Source organism: Monodelphis domestica, chromosome 1 (genome assembly GCF_027887165.1).
Source record: "Monodelphis domestica isolate mMonDom1 chromosome 1, mMonDom1.pri, whole genome shotgun sequence".
Classification (NCBI taxonomy): domain Eukaryota; kingdom Metazoa; phylum Chordata; class Mammalia; order Didelphimorphia; family Didelphidae; genus Monodelphis; species Monodelphis domestica.
The window spans coordinates 237,527,500-237,550,246 of NC_077227.1; the positions used below are offsets into that span (position 1 = coordinate 237,527,500).

The 22,747-nt window shown below is 36.1% G+C and overlaps 1 long non-coding RNA gene and 1 other non-coding gene across 4 annotated transcripts in view; both read left to right on the top strand.

The window, feature by feature from the left end:
* Positions 1-22,747, top strand: part of LOC130456304 (uncharacterized) — a 127,407-nt gene that overhangs the window by 56,407 nt on the left and 48,253 nt on the right. For all 3 annotated transcript variants that reach the window (XR_008914946.1, XR_008914947.1, XR_008914948.1), the window contains exon 2: positions 9,889-10,035. This is a non-coding gene — a long non-coding RNA (uncharacterized LOC130456304). The remainder of the gene's footprint in view (positions 1-9,888; positions 10,036-22,747) is intronic.
* On the top strand, positions 22,459-22,565 carry LOC130456619 (U6 spliceosomal RNA). Its single transcript, XR_008915689.1, has one exon. It is a non-coding gene; the product is annotated as a U6 spliceosomal RNA (small nuclear RNA).

Sequence of the window (22,747 nt, forward strand, 5' to 3'; positions counted from 1 at the left end):
GTGAAAATGAGGCATAGACAGAAATAAGATTGACCAACTCAAATATTGTTCAGGAGGCAGAGAATGGGCATAATTATAGGAATGATAGCTAAGATATCTATTAGTAGGATTTTCTAGAGGAAACCTACAAAGGACATTTTCTGATATCTGTACAAAGAAAGAGATATAGGTTTCAATTATCTTTAACTAAAAGAATAGTGTAAAAAAAATCTATTTTATGGAGCATTTCTCCCCACTCCGATGCTGGGTGCTTACAAATAACCTCCTGAGATTATAGCAACCCAGGGAAATTTAGGAGGGTAGAAAATTATCTATGAGTGTACTGAGATTCTAGAAACAAATTCTGCTTTGAAATCCAAATAAAAAAATGTTTTATTTATATCACTGTTTTTGAAAGTCCTGATACTTAATGACTTTAATCAAATTTATGCATTTTATTTATAGACCCTTTTATTAGTTTCTGGAACCTGCTGATGTAGCACCATTGTATATGTGTGTGCGTTTTAACAGGATCTATGGTATTGCCATAATAAATATTACTGCAGAAAATTCACACACCCTCCACCCCCACCCCCAAGGGTAAGAACTTTGAAAGTGCATTTGGATCTGGCCACTGTGAATTCATACATTGTGTATGGGATTGTAAAAACTTACACTATGAAAATTTATTGCTTTCATGGGCCGGGAATTGGCACTGAGTAACAAAGACTGGCTAAGAGGTATTTGCACCTACATATGTGGTAGAGACCAACAGAATGTTTGTTAGGACAGCCCCATAGGTCATCGACTATATTCAGTGTTCTCTAGCTAACCAGGGCTTGTGCTTAACAGTGGCATATGGCCTTAACATCTAACATATGGCCTGGATTTATAGTACTCTGGTAGTGGCTATTAGGCTCAAGAAGGCAAGATGGCCCAGTGCATTAATAGACTAGGAATATAGAACTCATGGTTTATAGCGTGGGTTGTTCACATGGGGTCCATGTTTTCCCAAAGGATCCATGGCTGGATTTCAGAGAGTTCATGAACTTGGATGGGGGAAAAATTACATCTTTATTTTCCTTAACATGTAACTAACATTTAACATTTCCTTCAATTATGATTTTAAATCAACAACAAAATAACAACAATTACCAACAACATTATTTTGAAAGAGGGTTTGGAGACTTCATTAGACAGCCAAGGAGTCCGTGACATGCAAAGGTTAAGTCTTATTTGTTATGTTGTCCCAAGTTATTGGTTCAGGGTTGAGAAGAATCTCAGAAATACTTTACTTCAATTGGCATATGATCGAGAACAACTTCTAAAGAAGGGATCATGCCATCTCTTGTTTGATTGTGTTTAGTGGTAGGAAATTCCCAATGGAACTCAACTGTATAATACATCCCTTGTTCACTTTTTCTCATCATGAATATATGTGGCTTAATAAGATTTTAAGAGAAAGGAAGATTTAGATAGTAGTACAAATGGATTAATGACATAGACTTTAAAACAAACATGCAATTTGATGTTGAGACCATTGGGTTAACTCAATAATCCTTTTCAAAATTATCTGAAATAGGGAAAAATCTTGGTGTAGTAGAAAGTGCTGGCTGTGGAGTCTTGAGACATGGTTTATATTTGGAGTCCTACGTTTATTAGCTACAGACTATCTCAGTAAAAACCATGTTGCTGCTCTGAAATTCAGTTTTGTCCTCTATAAATGAGAATAGTAGTACACCTACTATCTTCTTCATATGGTTGTTGTGAGAAAAGAACTTTATAAACTGGAAAGCACTCTAAAAATATGTTTTGAATAGTTTGAAGTCCTAAGTCCTAGACATTTTTACTTTAAAAAACCCAACCAAACAAAAAATATTTTTAGCAAAAAAAAAAAAAAAAGAAAAGAATGAAAATCCTTCTTCATTGATTTCTGGTCCCTGCCCCTGATAAACCTCCAACTTTAGAAAGGATATATCCATCATCTTTGTGGTACTTTTATCTTTTTTGTTTATTCATGACTATCTATTATGTGTATATGTGTGTTCATATACACATGCATACAGACACATCTGATACATATACAGAATTCTCCTACTGGATTGCAAGTTCAATAAGGGCAGGAACCATGCCTTAGTGGATGTTTTACTTACATCTTGAACATAGCACAAATAGATTTTTTATGTATTAGATTTTTGATACTGAATAAATGTTGATTATATCACTGTGTAGTCCATATTCATTAATTAAAGTGCTAGTTTATATTTATGTAGTATTTTATGGTTACAAAGCATTTAACAATATACTTTACCACAGTATATCTGTTTCTTTTAAATTACAACACTTTGCCTTGAACCTGAAAAGAGCAATGCCATTGACTCAGACACATGATCTATGGTCAACTAGTGTCTATCTAGGGCCTTGATAGATAGTTTTCTCCAAAAATGAATTGTACACAGTTACTGAGGAGCTAGTTATACTAGTTTCATGGAAGTATAGTGTTCATGTAGGGGATAAGTGGGAAAGAAAGCAAGGAAAGTGAAGTCTGGCTAGGACCCTGGATATCAGACTAATAAACAGAGACTTTATTTTGTATGCAATGGGGAAGCAATGATGGTTTTCAGCCAGAGGAGAGACAAAATCAAAGCATCACATTAGGAAGATTAATTAATTAATTTGTGGCTAACTGAAGTCAGGAAAATCAATTTGGAGACTAACATTGTAGTCAAGGGATTAGATATTAATGACCTAAGATAGAATTGACATAGTAGTAATAGGAAAGAAGCTAGTATTTAGGAATTGACTGAATGTGTGCTTCTGTATTGGGAGATAGAGGTTTGGGAGCAGAAGATGTCAATAATGATATCAATTGGTGGAGAGGGATCTAGATTTCTGGTTTTAGTTACTTTGGAAATTGTATGGAAACTTCCTCTATGTGGAGAAGAGAGAAATTATAAAAAAAAATGCATGCAAAGGTCAGAAGCTGGAGATGAGTCAGCTGTCAATCAAAGGAAAATTCCATTTGGAATGTTACTGGGAAAAGCAGTTTGGAGCCAAGCCAATGGTGACTGTTTTTCTGGGACATGGCTTTGGGCTGATGTTGGTGACTTTTAAAGGAAGAAGCTGTGTTTATCTCTGGGACTTGAGATAATCAAGTTGGACTGGTTCTGTTTCATGCTCGTGACTGAATTGCCATTTCAATATCCTCCAACCTCACAGTCATTGTAGATAATAGGGAAATCCCATCCTTCTTACCTTCTCCTCCATCTTTTCTGTTTTCCCCAATAAATTCTTACTTGAGATAAAGAAGAGAAAAGAGTATTTCCTCTGAAACATCATAGTTTACCCTGAGTGACTTAGAAAGAGGTTGAAGAAGGGGGGGAGGGGAAACTGAAGGGAAGAACAGGAGAGGAAGGGAGATTGGAAGAGGGGAGGAAGGGAGGTATAAAGGGAGGAGGATAGGCAAAAAGAAGATAACTACCTGATCTATTAGTTATCTGGTATCCATCAAATATATCCTCAAATATCATCTATTACATCTATCATAATAGAATAGTAGTTAGTAATTTATAGTCATAGAAAGTTTCCTGAATCACAGAGGGTTTTAGTTATTTGTTGTGGATCACACAACTAATATAGTAGTTGAAACCAGCATGTTTCTTATCCTAAAATTACTCTCAAAAAGAACATAAACTTTGCATTTTAGAATAATAATACATTCCCCCCTAAAGAGGGCATTGAAAAACACAGGGATCACTTAGGGATACATGGCTGAGTTATGAGATATATGAATCAATTGGCAAGAGAATTCAAAAACATAAAAAAAAATCCAAATAAAAAAGAAAAATAACTTCTGGATGAAACATAGACTATCAAAGTCTTATGTATAAAAAATTTAAGTAAAGGAAAAATAAACCTATAACATGTCCTTTAATGCTGTCCCACAAGACTGTAGGACAAAATTCAGTAATATTTTACTTACCCATTTACAGCCAAGACTACTGGAAGTTGTCATATTCTAAGAGAGAAAAAAGGACTAGATTTTTGGCTGATGAGAGAAGTGTCATTCCCTTGTGTGATTTTACCTTCACTCTCAGGGATGGAGGGGTGGCAGGATGATAGCCAAACTTTGGTACTTCTCTGTGAATAGTTCACAAATAGTGTGGCACAAGGTGTCCTATGTCTTAACATAAGTCAAGTGTCGCAACCTTGAGTATCACATTAGGTTCAAGTCCTTTCATATTGGCTTAGAAGTTCATCAATCCTATCTGTATTGTTTTGGTCCTTTTTGACCTTTTGTTCCTTGGCACTGTGCAGATTCTCATCAACCCCATTGGGATTGGTTGGTATCCTTGATCTTGTGCTTTTTGGCACTGTATAATGGCTCTTTTTGTATTCCCTTCTCCTGTAGTTAGACAGAATCATTAAGCCAAGTCACATGATTTTTTAAACAATCAATAACATCAATTTTATAGTCTAAAGCTTTTGGGGGTATGTATTGATATTAGGACAAATGTATTTTAAACTTATATTACTGTAAAATAAAAAAAAATTTAAAGAAAATCTTAATATTGGTGATGTGCTTCAAATACAAAAAGAAGAGAAAAATGAAACTTAAATACTATATTGCACATGCAAGCAAAAACAATATTAAAAAATTTAAGAAAATAAAAAAATATATAGCTTACAAACATTGACACACTGTGTCAGCTAAGGAAAGGTAGAATACAAAGGTTTCTCACTAAAAATGAGGTCCATTTCCTTTTCAAACTTGGCCATGATCCACTGTGAGTGCAAGCTAATGATTTTCACAAAGTAACAGTTTTTTTTTTAAATAAAGAATAGTAATATAACAGGTTGTGCACATTAAAAAAGTATAAATATCCCCAAAGTTATAATGGTCCATTTAATGACAGTAGCAAACAAACCCACTATCATAATTTACATGAATCTGCTCTATGACATTAGAAATTAATGGATACTTGTCACAAATTGTTCAGGTGTAGTAATGTTCCATCCTTGGCTAAGGTATTTGAAAAAAAAAACAAACTATTGCTGCCATCATTACAAATGTGGTGCAGAAGAATCTAGGAAAAAAAAAAACAAACAAATCTCTGTACTGTTGATGCTGGGTCTAAAAATGTCACCAAGAATCTAGATCATTCTGGTGGAAAGGTATAGTAAGCTGAAGAGTTACAAATGAGAGATGCTCCCTCTTGGGAGCCATCCAGGGGTACCATGCCCTGGGATCAACTTCCCAGCTCTTTTGGTATGAGACTGTTATGTCTCATCCATTCACATTTTTATAAATGTGGGAGGTGGGGATTATATAATTGCACTTCACTTCAGCTACTAAAATGGAGCATTTCCTCTTGTTACAAATAACACAAAAATAAGCAAAATGATCATCAGTCAGGGCTACTGAAAAAAAAAATCTAAAAATCATGTCTGAAGACCAATTAAAATTAATTTGAGATATTTAACTCATTAAAATTTCCAAGGTTGTTATACAATTGTAACCAGTTTTGATGAAGTCCATCCATCATCTATGTGACAATTAATAAAGCCAAAATGGAAGAAAAAGCTGTTTTTTTTAAATGGGTTTCCTCAATAGTATTTGTTCAGTATAGTTATGGGGAAAAGGTAACAGAATATATGAAAAAATCTAAAACACAGACCATTAAAATTATTCTGTGTAATAGAATCGTATTTATCAGATTACTATATGAACTTAAAACAACAAAATTAAATCATAAACAAAACAATCAACAAAATTCAATAAAATACAGAGACTTTCATAAAACAATGGATTCTGAAAAGGTTTAAAATTTCACCTCCAGACCCTTTATCCTTTCTCTATCCATTCAGATTCCTTTTGTCAGAGCTCTGGGATCTCCCATAGTGAGGGAGAACATAGGTTTGAGGAATCCCAAACTGGATGAATCTTAGAGACTGGGCAAGTCCAAAGGGCAAAGGGTTGTAGTGAGATGAATTTCTACCCTGAATCTCAGGCAAGATAATTGAAAGGATTAGTGCACTCATGAATGTTAGAAAACATCCTAAAACTGGAAGCTGTTTGAGATAGATAATGCAATGCTCTTTCATAGAATCCCCATGCTTCCAATTTTACCTCCTGTATGGAAGAGTAACTTCCTTCTCCCCTTCCCACCTGAGGCAAATTCTAGGGAGAAGTTTGTTTCTCCAGCCATGTGGAGAGGGTTTTAGGAGGCTAATCATTGCCTAAAGAAAGCACACCCTGGTTTTTAACCAGCTGCCCAGAGAGCAACTCCAAGTTTGTGAGTTCCAAAGATACAGTGGTAGCTACCAGAAGTCTGGAGGACCAGCAATGGCAATCAGGTGTTTGGGGGCTGGAGATCAGGAGGAGGATGACCAATCAGGATCAAGAAAATCAGGAGCAGAAGGCTGGGACAACCCAGGAGGCTGGATCAGTAGCAGGAGCAGGAGTAAGAAGCAGGCCACTGGGATTTAGCAGCCAGAGTGAGTAGAATCAGGAGCAGCAATGCCAGAAGCAGCAGTGAGGATCTGAGGAACATGGATTCAAGCAGATGGGTGAGAGTAGTGGATTATATCTTCTCCAGCAAGAGTTCTGGGCTAAGTTTCTCAAACTTTGTAGCCAGGAGGGAGGGCGACCAGTAAAAAAGTAAGGAAAGAGAAATAGAGAGTTTGGAGTTCTTGTAGGTAGCGGTAGGGGGTGAAAAGCCTTGGCAGGAGAAACATGGCTTAAAATTTATCTAGGCTATTTTTTAAAAAATTGAGAATTATTTCCTCCAACTTCTGATTACCATAATTGTAAAAATTAAAATTAGTGTCAATAAAATATCATATTTTAAGAAATTTATTAATGATCATTAGAAATAAAGGAATAAAGAAGATTCAAAATAAAGACCACATGCCCATGGCTGATTAACCTATTTAAAATCCCTGCACTTAGCTTACCACCATTACCATGCTCTCTTCCAGCCAAAGATAGAGAGACCAAACACCCACTTACTTTGTCCTCTGTCTACAGGAAGTACATAATGACAGGAAGTCAGTGGGCTCCCAGGAAATGTAGTTCTTTTTTTAGGGTACAGATTTTCAATTATACAGTTCCAATAACGGGTTTGGATTTGGTAAAAAGTTGGTTACAATCATGACCTAGGAAAGATTGGTATTGCTATAGAGTAAAGACTGAAACTAGACTATAGGATGTTGAAGATGGAGAGAATGGGTGGTTGGGAAGTAGAGGCAGTAAGTGCTGGTGCTGAAAGGAGGCTTGATTATTAATGCAAGACTGATAATATGTGAATAGATGAGGAAAACTCATAAGGAGATTCTTCCTAATATGTATCCAAGTATAAGAGTTGTGGGTTGTGAGGGCACTGAAACAATTTGTTGCATTTGGAGAGACTTGCTTGAAATATATAGAAAGCTGTGACATAGTCTCACACTTTCCCTGAATTACGAGTCTTAGTTCCCATGAACCTTCAGTGGTGCCCACAATCTTGGGATAATACAGCCACTAGGGGAAAGGACAAGATAATTTAGTTAAGGTTATAGAATAAAATTACATTCCTTGTACAAACTGAATCATCAACTGGGAACTAGAAAAACATTTGGAGAATGTCTACTGAATAATGTGACTGTATCCTATTTCCATACCTTCCTGTATATATTTTAAAGTTATTTCTCATGTACTAAGTTGAAAGTTAGATTTCCTTTGGGTGCATTCTGGTCTGACTGTTTGCTTGCATGTTGGGATAATGGTACCAGTTTATTGTGTATTCTGATAGAAGCATTTTCCCCTGAGAGAGAACCTGACCTTTCTTGCCACTAACATCTGGCAAAAAGGTTACAGATGTGTAGGGAAGCCTGTCTGATTTGGACCCCTTGCGACTTCACCCTAAAGACATCTTTACTTGGAAAGTTGAAAATATCTGTCAAGATGAAAAATTCAGGAAAACAATTGTGCTGAAATTTAGACATCTGATAGTGAGGGGCAAGGAAAAAATACATATTTCAAATTTGTCGAGGCCCCTTAAGGCTCAGGGATAGTTTGTACACATACTTAAACAATGCAACGAATGGTTGAGAAAAATAAAACAAAGAAAGTATCAATGACACCAAGTATAAAAGAGATTTCTCAGATGTCCTTTTTCAATCCTTTTCCTGACCTCCTCTGATGGAATAGTTCCCATCTATCTAGTGCTATAAGTAAAATATAGTCTTTGCTACACCCAGGGCATTTGATTTTATAGGTATTTTTATTCCTTTCTTATATGTAGCTCAGGGCAGTTAGGTGGCACAGTGGATAGAATGCTAGCTCTGGAGTGAGGAGAACTAAGTTCAAATCTGGCCCCAGATACTAGCTGTGTGACTCTGGGGAAGTCACTTAGCCCAGTTTGGCTAAGCTTCCTCATCTGTAAAATGAGTTAGAGAAAGAAATGGCAAACTACTCTATATCTTGGGCTAGAAAACTTTAAATGGAGTCACATAGAGTCAGACATGACCACTAAAGAAAACAACAACAACAAAACATGTGACTCTATAGGATTTGGGTTTATATCTCCAGGGGCATGTCTCAGAACTGCATGAATATGGTCCTAGCCACTTCTGGTGTTCTGAGATACTTCTCATTGAGCTGAGCCTCCACTCTGACCACTTCCAGCAACCCATGCTCTAACCACTTACTAAAGGACATATATGACCAGAGGCTCCTGATTTTTTACCTTCAAGGGAGGCAGGGAGAGTAGCTATGTCAAAGAGTATCGGCCACTTAGCCAGAAGTACTTTAAGTTGTAAACTTTAAGAGGAGATTCTTTCTCCTTATATACATATATTTCAATGATCTGAAATGTTTGGTTTTTGATAACATTTTACTAGAGAGAAACTAAATCCTGGGCAAAATCAACTGTGAAGAATATTTCTGATAAATGCTTGAAAATATAATGTGTAAACACAAATAGATGTGTATGGGCTTTGTCTATATGTACTTTATCAAACAAAAATGTTTGTGTATCCAAACTCCCCCAACTCTTTCAGTCAATGCATTTTGTCAATCTCTCTTCTGATGGATTGTAAATTTTTTTACAGCAATCACTATTTCATTTTTGGGTTTATATCTCCAGTGGTACATAGTAGGCACTTAATAAGTGTTTGATTGATCTACTGCTAGACATTGAATGGGGCTTATGGTAGACTGAATACTTGATCAAGCTTTGTTAAGAGTTTATGTGAGTATAAAATTCTAATTCATTTCTTTAATGAACCCTTCAACAACTTAGTGGATACTAATTTAGCTACAGTTATGAGGAACCTTAGAAATAATCTAGTATCCTATTCATCTAGGCAGGCAGCATAGGAAAATGGGGGTGGGGGGAATGCTTGATTTTTTTTCAGTTGGGAGACCTAGGTTTTAGTCCTAGCTGTAACTATGGGTAATTTTAGTTTCTCAAGTCTCAGTTTCTTCATCTGTATAATGGAAATAGTATTAATTAAAGCTATATTACATGGCCATTAGGAGTGGTGGTTTATAAAGTGCTATATGCATGTGCATAATTACCTGTTCAGAAGCCCTCCTTCCAAAACTATCCCTCACAAGAGGCCAACTGATTCTAATTTTAATGGGTGCCAGTGATAAATAACACACTGTTTTTGGAGGTAGTCTATTTTAGTTTAAACTAATTCTAATTATTAAAAGATGTTCCCCCCTCTTATACTAAGCTGAAATCTACTTTTCATAAATCTCTACCCACTGCTTCTAATTCTGTTCTCTGAGGCCAAGCAATACAAATTTAATGTCTTTCATGTGTCAACCCTTTAGGTAATGGATCTTTCCTATCCCTTCATAGGCTCCATCCCTTTCTCAAGGTAAAACAATTTGGTTATTTCATGTCATATTTGTTTCAGATGGCTTTGACTCTACCATTATAATCACCATCCTGTGGATGAAATAATTCAGATCTTCAACATAGACCAGCTGAAATGGAAAACAATAACAATGATGTATTTTTACCAAGGGAATTTCCAGTAAGATCATGAGCTTCTTTGTGGCAGGTACTATGTTTCTCCCACTACAACCCAAGATATCTTGGCTTTTTTGGTTGATGTGTAATACAATTAACTTATATGGAATATTTGTTTTCCATTAGAATCTCTAGATATTGTTCATTGGAACTATTGTTTAGCCAAGAGTTCTCCATTCTGTACTAATGCAACATTTTTTGACCCAAGCATAAGACTTTACATTATTTTTATTAAATCCCATATGATTAGATTTGTCTTTTTGTTGTAGATTTTCCAGATCTCTTTGGATCTTGATTCTGACAGCCAATGTGAGTTATTTCTCTTGGCTCCAGGAAATCTGCATATTTGATAAGTATGATATTTGTAACCTTATATAACTCATTAATAAATATGACAAAACTCTTTTGCACTCCATCACAAATTTCCCTCCTGGTTGACATCAATCCATTAATCACTACTCTTCAGGTCTGGTAATTCAATCAGTTCTAAATCCACTGAGTACTTTGTCTTTTAGCTTACACTTTTTCATCTTGACCATCAAGAGATCATATGATGTTTTGTTCAATACCTTTCTGAAATCAAGGCAAGCTATCTCTAGAGCATTCTTCTGATTAATTAACCCCACAATCTTGTCAAAACAGGAGGTAACGTTGGTTTGGCAAGAACTGCTTTTGATGAATTCATAATGGCCAGAAGAGGTCAGTTAGCTTCACAAATCATTTCTGGCACTAAAGGGGTGCCCATCAATTGGGGAACCAATGGAAAGCTTTGGTATATGATATTAGGGTATATGTTTGTACTATAAGGACTGAAAAAAGGGACAGAGTAAAATAAGTATGTCAGAGAATTATTAGCATAATAAATACAACATCATAAAGAAAAGCAACTTTGAAAGACTTAAGAATTCTGATCAATGCAATGAACAACAATGATTCCAGAGGACCACTCATGAAGCATATAAAACTACCTCATGACAGAGAGGTGATGAACTCCAGGTGCAGAATGAGGCATACATTTGTGGACATAGTGTTGGATTTTGTTTTGCTTGACTATGTGTATTTGTTACATGATTTTTTTTCTCTTTTTATAAGGTGGGTACCATGGAGAGGAGGATCAGTAATAGATTGCTCCCTCCCCCCCAAAAAAGAAAAAGCAAAGGGCATAAAAGCATTTTAAAAGTAATATGTAGAAAAGAACAGGAGTCAGAAGGAAATGTGTATAAGTAGTATAGTTTTTAAAATTACAAGTTGAGGTGGTTAAATGCAAAGAAAAAGTTTCATTTGTTAACAACCCTTGAAAAGACCCTGAGATGGGAGTTTCTTTCCATCTTGGGAAGAGAGGAAGAGAGGAAAAATGTTTTTTTTCCTAGCACATTTGGAGTTTTTTTCTTGATCTTAATTTAACTTCCAACTTCCCCACCTGGGAAGAAAGGGAGTAACAGTTTTGTTCTTTTCAAACCTTACTTTTTGTCTTAGAATTTATTTTAGTATTGGTTCCAATACAGAAGATCAGTAACAGCTAGGCAATTGAAGCCAAGTGACTAGTCCAGGGTAATACAGTTAGGAAGTGTCTGGGATCAGATTTGACCCCAGGTGCAACCAACTCCTGGCTTGGCTCTCTATCTACTGGGATACCTACCTGCCTGTCTTTTGAGGGATATTATACATATTTAATCTTATTTCTCTATTCTACTTTATGTATGGAAAAAATAATTTTATTTGGTGTTTAAGTTCAGAATTTAAAAAACAATGCATTTTTGAATTTTGCTCAAACAAAAAAAAAATCAAACTTACTCTCCTATAGTATGAAAGTCCTACCCTCTTCCCTCTTTTTAAAATTTGAGACAATTTCTTTGCCCATCTCTAATCCTTCTGACTCTAACTTCTGCCTCTAACTGTTCTCCACAGTGTTTTGTAGGTCACCAGCAGGGACTTAGAAATCATAATTACTGTTCTTTCATTATTCTGGAAGGGACTTTTTCTTCACTGTGATGAAATGCACTTATTAAGGACAGCTAGATAGATGTTCTCTTATGCTATTCTCATTTGCTACAAAAAAGATCCTGTTTTGGCATTGTTGGAAGTCAACAACTAAAGTCAATCGAAGGAAAGAAAAATGTAACCAAAATTCAAGAAAAAAATATTATCTATATGTGTCTCTTTGATGGCTTTCTGTTTTGGCCCTGGGCTATATTTTAATAGGCTAGTATCTTTTGTACTTTTGACCACTGTTTAAAATTAACTAACAAATAATGTTTTAAAAGGAACCATTCCAAGCTCAAATAGCTGTACTTCTCTAGCATATTTTGTGGTTTCCTATGATTTGAGGTTATAATGGAACATTTGATTAATGAGCTGTTTTATTAGAATGCAAATACTGTATAATATCATAAGATCCATATGTTGTAGATTACAGAGGTATTAAACTCACCTTGGCATGAAATGGAAAATTTAAAGTATCTCTCCAGTCAAATATATCATTTTTGAAAAAAAAAACACATGTTGATATTGCCTGTATTTATGACTTACATGAATTTCATGCTGTGTTTGTTTATTTTCAAATAAATTCAAATCATATATGTATATTAGGCATTTATAAAGAGGCATTGCTACCTGCTGGCTAGAGTTCTGGGTGGGGAGTTAGGAAGACTTGAGTTCAAATCCTACTTCTTATAATTACTAATAAAGTGAATATAGGCAAGTCATTTAATCTGTATGTTCTCCCTACAATTTATCTAATAAGTCTTAGATGATCATTGTCTGTTCTTAGTGTCATGAAGGGAGTTCTACATGCCAACCAAATCACAGATCTGCTCTGACCTATTTATTGATTGTAAATCATTAACTTATCCTTATATAATCTGACATTTATATAATTGATTTGGAATATTAGAAGTTAGGGGAATGTAGTCACATGGTTTTAGAGTTGGAAAGGACTTTAGTAGTCATCTAGTTTTTTTTTCCATAGTCCAAAAGGAATTCCTACTATTATAAACCTAGGTGATCATCCAATAACTGCTTAAAGGTTTCAAATAAGGAGGAACTTGTTGCCTCAGAAGGTAACTAATTCCCATTTAGAGTGGCTCCAATTGCTAAATTGAAATTTTTTCTCTTCAAAACTTCTACCCACTGCTTTTAGTTCTGTCCTCTAGGGACTAATAGAACAAATTCCTTCACTTCCCTTCTTTAACCTTTAAAATCAGTAAAGACAATTCTTTCCCCCTTACTCTCCACCAGGTCTTCTCTTTTCTAGGTCCTTCAAATGATTACAAATGGACTTAAGGCCTTTCACCACTTTGGGTTGCCTTTTTCTGAATATTCTCCACCATAATAAATATCCTTTCTAAACTATCACACCCAAACTTGAACACAATATTCCAGACATGGTTTGATCTAGAAAGAATATAGAATCCTTATTTCTACAAAGTTTGGCAGTGTTTGTTAATACAGTTTAAGATCACATTAATTTGTTCACTGTCACATGATGTATACTCACATAGACTTTGAGTACCACTAAGATTCTTAAAGTATTTAAACAACGTTCTACAATCTTACACTTTGTGAAGTTGATTTCTTGAACCCATGCATAAGAATTTATATTTATTCCTATTGGATTTCATCTTATTAGATTCAGTCCAATTCTTTAGTTGGTCAAGATCTTTTTGGATCTAGATTTTCCATCTAATGTGTTAGGTGTCTTTCCAAGTTTTGTGTCATTTTATAAAAGTACACTATTATGTCTCTATCCAAGAGATTGATAAAAATATTATACAGAAGTAAGCCAAGAACAGGTCCCTGAGGCAGTCCACTGGAGATCTCTTCATAAATTGCCATTGCATTACCAACTTCTTTCCCAAGGATACCAACTACCTCTCCCCTACCCATGCCTCTTTGTCACAAATTGTAGTTTCTTGATCATTTTGTTCTTTTTTCCTTCCAATATTTGGGGGGAAATAGTAAAATTAACCAATATAAATACCCACTCAAAGACTTTGACTGTCCATGATTTTACATGCTACTCATGGTCAGACTCAAATTAGGAGAGAGACTGCTACCCTTTTTGATCTAGTGGTATCAAGTGCTGCCTTGCTTCCTTTCCGCCCCCAGAGATCAATTATTTTGTCTCTCAAGTCATAAGGAAAAGTTAAAAAAACACCAGATATTCTAGTTCCCAATAAATCTCATATTTTCCTTCAATCCAATGACATTGACTTTTTTCTTTTTTCCAAAGACACTCCTCTCAGTTCTGAGCATTTTCTCTGGCTGTCTCCAGTGTCTGAAATGGTCTCCCTTCCCCATCTCCTCTGATGCTTTCTCTGGCTTCCTTTAGAGTCCAGCTAAAATCTCATCTTCTACAGGAAGTCTTTCCCAACCCTCTGTAAAAATTAAAATTAATATATAGTAATTTCAAATATCATATTTTATAAGATTTATTAATGATCACTAGAAATAAAGGAATAAAAAGGTAACAAAATAAAAACCACATGCCCATGGCTAATCAATCTGTTCAAAAACCCTGCTTACCACCACAGTTGCAACCCAGGAAGCAAAGAGTGTGAGATCAGGAACCCCACTCAATATATCCCCCTGTCTACAGGAAGTACATAACAACAGGAAGTCAGTGGGGTCCTGGGAAATACAGTTTTTAAGGGTAACAGATTTCCAATTATACACCTCTTAATCCTAGTGCCATCCTCAGTTACTTATCTCCTATTTATCATGTGTATAGACTATTTGCATATGTCTGTTTACTCTATTCCCCATTTTATTTTGAGATTTTTGAGTACTGAGATCATCCTTTGGCTCTTTTTTTTGGGTATCCTCCACACTTAATATAGTGCCTGGAGGTACTTTAGGTTTATTGATTAATTGGTAGTTCTATCAAAAAGTGACTGAATTGAAAGAATACTAAGTATTCAATGTGTGTGAAAAACTGTGCTAGGAGATGGGGGAGATAAAATATTTAGATAATAAATGACCTTTATTCTCATGAAGCTTAGTCTTATAAATGATAATAATAATGATGATTAAGATGGCAATTATTAATAGCTTACATTAATGTACTACTTTTTCTGGGGCCATCTCTCCAGCTCAACATGCACAGGTTTGTAGGATGATCATTCTAAGATTTTAAAGTACTATTTAAATTATAAATATATATAAATATAATACATAATATATAAATATATATAAAATCTATATAAATATAAATATAAACTATAGATCCCCCAGTCCCTAAAAATGAGCTTAACTTTAAGAGTTTGACAGTAGACACAATTATCTCAAAGCAAAGGCATTTATTAATATAGCATGGTAACAAAAGCAGCTCCAAGACATTTCCCCCATAAACCTATGGGACATGCTTTCACCAATAAACAGTGTCAATCAAAAGCATGGATGCAAGTTTAGAGCACACCAGCAGTGAGGCATACATATAGGGAATATGTGTAGCCAGGGCAAGTCCATCGTCTACCATTACAGAACTCATTTTCCTTCTTCTGGAGTCCTCAGATTGGCCTCACCCAGGCACAGTAACTTTTCTGTCAGGCCACAGCTCTCAGTGTTTTCTGATTTACTTGTTTTTATGCTTAGAGTAATACCTTTCTATCTCTTACTTTTTGTGACCGTATCCTCGTCTGGGAGTGGGATGAAGGAGAGGGGTCGCTCAAGGATAAGTTCTCTTCTCTTTTTCACTTAACATTAGTTTTGTGATAAAGTCATATAATACTTTATTTTTTAATTGTTTCAGTCATATCTAACTCTTCCTGACTCCATTTAGGGTTTTCTTGACAAAGATACTGGAGTGCTTTGTCATTTCCTTCCCCAGCTCATTTTGCAGATAAGGAAACTGAGACAAAGAAGGTTAAGTGACTCGCCCGGGATCCCACAGCTAGTGCCAGATATCAGATTTGAACTCAAGGAAAGGAATTTTTCCTGACTCCATTGCCCCACCTATCTGCCTCTATATAATGTTTTAAGGCTTACAAAATCCTTTTCTTTCAGCAACTCTATGAAGTAGATAGTACATTATCATCAATCTCATTTTAGAGAAAAAATGAGGCTCAGAAGATGTTATCCTCTCTGATAGAAGATATACATATCACTCATTCATTCAACAATTACTTCTTGTCATTGTTGAATTGTTTGCTTGTATCTGATTCTATATAACTCCAAGGACTTCTATATATAGGTTTTTTTTTGGTTTATTATTAATTAAATGGTTTATTTATTATTTATTTCTTGGTTTATCATTAATGTGTCTTTCTTCAATGTGTCCCTACTTTACAGTTGAAGAACTGAGACAAATAAGGGTTAAGTGATTTGCTGTAGCTCACATAGTTAGTGTCTGAGATCATATTTGAACTCAGATCTTCTTGACTCCAAGCCCCAATTATTTATCCATTACACCACCTAACTGCCCCAATTATTTCTTAAGTCCCTGCTGTGTCTATCTTCTGTATATTGTGTATTATATGAAGTCCTGGGAATACAGAGGCAAATTTAAACACTCTCTGTCCTCAATTTATAGTATTTTTTAAGAGCAGAAGTGTTTTTATTTTATTTTAAATTTATTTTTGTGTATGACATGTATGATTTCTGTTCCTGTCAACAACATGCAATCTCACCACAAAATTATGTAGATATTACTAGCTAGAAGGTCAGAGCATGAATCTGATCCAGAAGGAAAGAAACAAACATTTAAGTACCCAGTATGTACTAGGCATAGAGATAAAAAGAGGCTAGGTTAATTATGGTGTACCCCTAGAGTCCAATTCTCTAGAAGAGCTTCCATTCACAGTTACTGGTTTTTCTCAGTACTTTTTTTTTAATCCTTACCTTTTGTCATAGAATTAATACTAAATATTGATTCCAATGAAGAAGAGTTGTAAGGCTAGGCAATTGGGTTAAGTGACTTGCCCAGGGTCACACAGCTAGGAAGTGACTGAGGTCAGATTTGAGCTCAGGTTCTCCTGATTCTAGGTCTCTATCTACTGTGCTACCTAATTGCCCCTAATGAATACATTTTGATAGCTTTCTAAAAAACATTTAAATGAAAATTTCCACCCCTTACTGACTTCTCTGTCCCTCCCTATTCCCCTGAGCTCTATTTTCCTTCCCTTTACACTTCATATTATATCTATGTTTCATTCCATATCTAACCATCAATTCCACTCTCCTGTTTGGAATGCTGACCCTATAGTTAACAAACTTATTTGGTCTTATATCATCTTAAATTTTTTTCTTTTTCTACTCTGTCTTCTGGTTCTCCCTGAGAGCTACTTTCATGGCTACCTTCTGAATAACATGGCATGCCTGGCCATTCTTTACAAGGTCTATTATGCTTTCCCTTTGTAATATTTATTGGGAAAGGAATTGGGATTGGAAAAAATGGGATAATAGGAGGTTTGTATGGGGTATGGAGGAGAGTAGGGAGAGAGGGAACACTGCTTGGTGAAGCAAAGGAGGGAGATGCCCCCTGCTGAGAGGAAACAGCAGGGGTCTAATGAGGTCTGTTTTTCTTTGAATGACTGAACTGAAGTTCAGCTCTCTCTATGACCAGAAAAGATAGTCCACTTATCTGATTGCAAATCAAATAATATAAAATTTAATAACCAGTTGGGATTGGAGTTTTTTCTCAGCTTCAGACCTGAGGCCAGGCCCCAGAGGCTGGCGGAAGGTTCTCCCACTCCCGTCTATTCTATATCAGTCCAGTTTTGTCTTTTTAGAATCTTAGCAGTAGACAGAAAGCAAACAAGAACAGTTCTAACTTCCAGAAGTGATTGGGCCTGAATCTTTGGGCTGAACCAAGAAGAGGCACACCACACCAGACTGGGCTGACAAGCTCCTTCCTCCTCCAACCCCAGGAAGCCAGTAAATTCCACCTGTCAGGAAGGAAGTGCTAGTCACAAGACCCAACTGCCACTCCCAGTTGGCCCCTTCTCCCCACAAACTGTCAGTATTTTTTCCTTTCCGTACCTTACATTTTACCCTCCCAGCTCTAGTCTTATCTTTCCATTCAACCAGTGAGACAAAATATTCCATGCTCTCCATTACTGCTTCCAGAATTTACTGAGAAATTGTTCCTTCTTTAAGCCAAACATGATTTTTTGATGGTTATTTGCTTTTGTTCAGTTTTTAAAACTTCTCACACACTTACCCCTTACCTTTTCAGGCTTCTTACATGTTAGTCCCCTCGACATAATCAATAATTCAGCAACACCAATTTCTTCACTACTTATCACACAAGACTCACCTTCTCCAAACTCCCATGGATCTGCACTGGTTATTTTATTTCATGGAAAATATGGATGTCTATCCTTCTTCACCTCAGTTTCCTGGATTTGTTGTACTCCTTCAAATCTTAGGTAAATTTATCCGCCCACAATTGCTAGTGCCTTTCCCTCAGCTATTATCTTCCACTGTATATAAATGTGTGTACAAAGCTATTTTGATGGTATCTTCCCCAAACTATTAGAATGTGAGCTCCTTGAGGGCAAAGGCCCTCTAATAAATACTTAGTAAATACTTGTTAATTACAATGAAAGAAAAACACACACAAATATACTATAAAAATCTATTTTTGTGCAATAAGTTTTATTGGTCTTTAAGTTACATGAACAAAAACAAAGCTATTAACAAGTTAAAATAAATTTAATTTTACTTATATTTAACAGAAGAAAGAGAAACTTTGAAGTAAACTGAAAGCAGTGATAAACCTCAGATTAATATTTCTTCAAAACAAGAGAAGGAAGTTCCTAAAAGATTCCTCTAAAGTTAAAAAAAATTAAGAGTTTGGAATTATTATACTTTAAAAGAAAACTACACATTTCTCAATGGGTATACATTTAAATATCCAGATTGTAAAACTTAGTCACCCATTCAATAAAATCAGAAGATACCTAATGGGAAAGGGGTTATTTTTAAAAGGGCTGTACTAGATTATTTAAGAGTGTGGTCACCAGGAATTTAATTTTTTCCAAAGAGATTTATTTACAATTTATTTACAAAATGTAGAAAGAGTGAAGTAAGAAAATCAGATAGAGGATAAGGTAAGATATCTAAGTCCTCTCAAGAGGTAAGTCTCTTCTGTTTATTTTTTTCAGAAAATCTAGCAGTTAAGAGTCAGTTTTTCACTTACTTGTGTCAGTTCAAAGGAAGAGATTTTAGAACAACATCACCAGAAACAGGGTCTCAGGTCCGGTCAGCACATTCTTCACCAGCCTCCACTTCAAAGAATGAAGAACTGCCAGTAGAACGATCTCTCACAGGAAGTGACAGCTCCTTTTGTCGCTTCTTTTGTGTCACTTCCTGTGTCACCCCCTAATTTTATGTCTACCAATCACAGTTGAAGCTTTGCTTTAGGATGGCCCAAGAGCAGTTAGTTTAATTCTGATTCGTCACCCACTGTTGCACATGTGGGTCACAGACCTGTGATTAAGTGGGATGTTTACACTTTTGGTGATTAGATCTAAAAATGGGCAGGGGTTACATTTTAATCTTCATGATCAGGGGAGAATTAATTTTAATCTTCACAGTATGTATATGTGTGATTATATCCCACCATTACTATTCACATATATTTGCATATACACATGTGAATTTATAGAGATATAGTATGTATTCCATGGCTCATGTCAAATATATATATATACATATATATATATATACATACATTTTTATGTGCATGTGCCTGAATATACTGTTGTTGTTGTGCCCTAGCACTCCAAAGGACCATAGCACACCCATGCTGTCCGTGGAGTTTTCTTAGCAAAGATATTAAAATGGTTTGCCATTTCCTTCTCCAGTATATTAAGGCAAAATAAATTAATTGACTTGCCCAGGGTCACACAGCTAGTGTTTGAGGCTGGATTTGAACTCAAGGTTTCCTGACTCAAGGCTCAATACTCTATCCACTGCCACCTAGCTGCCTCCTACATATATGCACATATATATAATGCATTCTATACATAACATATAAAATGTGGTTATGTATAATTTATATCCACCATTTATAGTGTGATAGAGAAATGATCCAGAGACTTTGAAGGACAGAGCCTGGATGACATGCAAAGGTTTGTATCCACAGTGGAGGATGGTGGAGGAGGTTTGGAATCTTGGGGGAAGAGAGATTCCAGGTGGGAGACAGTTGATCTCTCTTTTGTTATCTTGAGACAGCAAGGGTGACAGGCTGATCAGAGATTTCTCTCTCGAGTTATACAAAATCCTCCATTGAACCACCACTCCCCACCCAAAGACACCAAGAATTGTGGCAGAGACTGAGAAGAATAAGAACAGCATCACAAGATCTCACACAGCTCCTGTGACACGCTGGGTCTGGACATTGGTTCTGCTGTGATAAAGACCAGGGGTCACCAAACCCCGAATCTCTCAGAGACCAGGCTGACAAGCCTGGGTCTCTCAATTTTGGAGGGAGGGAAAAAGATATTTTAGACAGACAGGGACTTCCTTACCCTCTTTCCTATAGACCCCAACCTGCAGACATCTTTCTTATCTTACCCCTAACCACAATTTGTTAGAATAAAATTGTCAGTTATCTTAAATTGGCTTCTTTGTCATAGTGGAAGAGGGGGAGAGCCGATTTCTCTCTCTCCAAGGGAAGAGGTTTACCCATTAAAATCAGTTATTAGAGGGGAGTAAAGGCAGGGTTAGTGGGAAGACATATTTTGAAGAAGACTGAAGGAAGGGAATCCATTTCACCCTCCTCCTGCCTTCTGGACATTTATCATCTACTTTTCCTCCATTATACCCCAAACAACCCTCTAATACAATAGACATACACCTGTACATATACATACATATTGCATGCAAGCATATATTAACAATATACACAACCGCATATGGATGTGTGTTTAAATATTGTATGTGAATAGTTGTATGAAGGTAAAACTGTCCCCATCACCAGTAGGTAATATGTGTGGCTTTGAACTCATTGTCTTCCAATGTCACAAGGCCTGTCTCAAGCCAGTGGGTGCCTCAGATTCAGAACGAAAGGGACTATTGCAAAGAAACTCGTATTTCAAATTAACCATCCTCTCTCCATATAACACATACTAGGTAATAAAGAAAAACCCTTGGGGATATGGAAACAGTTGATATACTTCTCATTTATGTTGTTCAGTTACTACGGCCATATCTACTTGGGCACTAAAAAATCAAATGTTCAGTGTTCTCGTGCCTAGTAAATTTTAATTTTTATGAACTGAACATACGGTCTGCTAAGGTTTCTTTCTAGTCCTGCAGGAAAAATAACAACTGTCCCCACTGAAGCATCATTTAGAACCTTTTTAGTAGGAAGCTTGCAGTCCTTATCCTTTAACTAAGATTGTTAACCCAGTTTTTCCTACCCTATTCCAGTTTCAGCAGAGCAGATCATTGAACCTGGGTTCTACCTTTGCCTTGAGACCACTAACTAGCCTTGTCACCTTAGTCCAGTTACTTTAACTTCAACAAGCTTCAATTTCCTCACGTATAAAATTGGGGTTGATAAAAAACCCTGCGTCATCTACCTACTAGAAATATTGTGAGGATCAAGTAGGCTGTGGAAAGTGTGCAGTGGTCTATAATTGTATTTTGTCCAGGAAGCACAATGGACCCTTCACAATGGCTGGAGAAATAGTTAATGGCCTCTTGTATTTACCAATAGAAGTGCCTATGTCTGCAGAAGGGAAAAATATGAGGAAGGTTCAATTTGTCTTGGGCACATCCAGTTGTTGGTTCCTTTTCTAACCCTTTTTCTCCTTCAGGAGGTCTTCTGTTCTTTCCCTCTCATACTCAGGTCTCTCACCAATGATGCTAAAGCTTTCTCTCTCATTCCTTCACCAAAGGTTACTTTCAGTAAGGACTGATAAGCTCATCACATGAAAGCATAAATGATTGATGAGGTTTCAAATTATTTTCTTTTCTAGAATAAAGGTCCTTCCCTCCCTCTCTCTCTTCCTTCCTTCCTTCCTTCCTTCCTTCCTTCCTTCCTTCCTTCCTTCCTTCCTTCCTTCCTTCCTTCCTTCCTTCCTTCCTTCCTTCCTTCCTTCCTTCCTTCCTTCCTTCCTTCCTTCCTCTCTAAGTTTCTCATCTCAACACTATGTCTATTGTCTCCTCTAATTAGAATGTGAGTCAATCTGTATTCCCAGTGCTCGACACATAATAAATATTTATTAATTTTAATAATGAGACTTAATATCTGTATGGCATGTTAAGGTTTGTAAAGGGATTTACATATATTGTCTTATTTAATCCATTTAACAATTCCTGAAGTAGTTGTCATGATCATTCCCCCCTTTTACAGATGAGGAAATCAAGGCTCAAAGATGTTAAATGATTTGCCCAAGGTTACACAACTAGTAGGTGTATTTGAGGCAGGATCTGCCTTTCTCTCCATTCATTACCCAGAGGTGTTAATCTCTGCCACAAGAATCAGATTAAAATATAATTGGGAGTGCCTGCTTTGGCAGCACACATATTAAAGTTGGAATGATATAGACAAGATCAGCATGGCCCCTGTACTGGGAAGACACACAGATTCATGAAGTAATCAATATGTTAAAAAATTTAAAAAAGTATAATGGGGAAACATTAGCAAAATAAAAAATATACAACTCAACATAGATAATTATGGCTTTTTAAGTCAGTACAAAGCCTTCAGGGATCAGTTTCTATTTAAGTTTGACATCACTGTATTATACCACTTCAGTGCCTCAGCTGTCCCATTGCATTCCAACTGTAAA